Below are 1212 nucleotides of genomic sequence, written 5' to 3'. Positions count from 1 at the left end.
AAACATAGTTCCTCAAGTTCGGGCCACATACACGGCGTTTTCGCATTGAGCACAGCACTAGAGTGCTTTTCACTACGAAGCATGTGGGAGGAGGTCAGTTGTCCTACACACCAACAGTAGGCTAGTATTCTTCCTATACACATAGTGAGCCTTACAGTAGAAAGCAAGCCGGATTGGAGGTTCACGTCGCGTCAAGTAGGTCATTAGAGATGGCGCACAAGCTCCAACGGGAAAGGGTGGAGAAAGCTATCAACTATGAACTTTACTTCCCCGGGGTACCATTGCGGTCCCTGTCGTATATAATTTAGGGAAACACGGGAATATTAAAACTAGATCGGCAATTTTAACCCCAATCGTCCTGAAGACAAGATCAGTTCTTAACCACTCTGCCTTAGTGGTCGTTGGTAGCTAAAAAAACCGCGGTAGAAGTGGCTGTTTCCTGTGTCAGTATTGGTTTATTCAGTAAAATAATCTGATGACAGAAGTAGAAAGTGTGTGGAGGTAAAACATAAGCACAAGACATGAGGAGATGTGGAATGTAAGACTACAGTCGAAAGACCGACACACATTTGAAAGAGGTTAAAACGGGAGCAGTAAAAGAGCTGGCTTACCGAAACGGCGGCAATCATGACCAGTATACTGCTGCACATGCCAGTGAATTTCCCTCCGTTGAGAGAGATGCGCGCTGGAAAAGAACAAAACATAATTCGTTTTTTAATGTCAGACCCATTCACATTCGTAGCTCACAATAAAAATGAAGTTAGCATTCTAATATTATATTTGTGACATATGGGCAGTCAGTAAAGGCACTGGAAGAAACTAAATGAACATTTGCCTGGTAATACGGAGCACAGCCGTCTTTGAAAAACAAACAAACCCGATTCTACTAACGATCAGTCCTTATAAACCCTGGACGGTTGTGAACCTATTCCTTCGTTCCTATTATTAATTCTACACTTCACTTCAACTCAAGCTTCCATTTATCGTGATTCTGTCGCCCAGGGTCAAGTACCAAGCGACTGAAAAAATGTGCAGGTGACTCCAGTATACAGTTCAAGAATGCTAAAAGCACAGTTCAGTATCCTTAACATCGATTTGGTACGGAATTGTTCTTAGTCCGAATATAATAAATTTCCTTGAGAGTGTAAACTTTCTGTTCACAAATCAGCACGGTTTTAGAAAGTATGGCGCGTGCGAAACTCAGTCTGCGCT

Source organism: Schistocerca americana, chromosome 8 (assembly GCF_021461395.2).
Source record: "Schistocerca americana isolate TAMUIC-IGC-003095 chromosome 8, iqSchAmer2.1, whole genome shotgun sequence".
Taxonomy (NCBI): Eukaryota; Metazoa; Arthropoda; class Insecta; order Orthoptera; family Acrididae; genus Schistocerca; species Schistocerca americana.
This window is presented reverse-complemented; position numbering follows the sequence as displayed.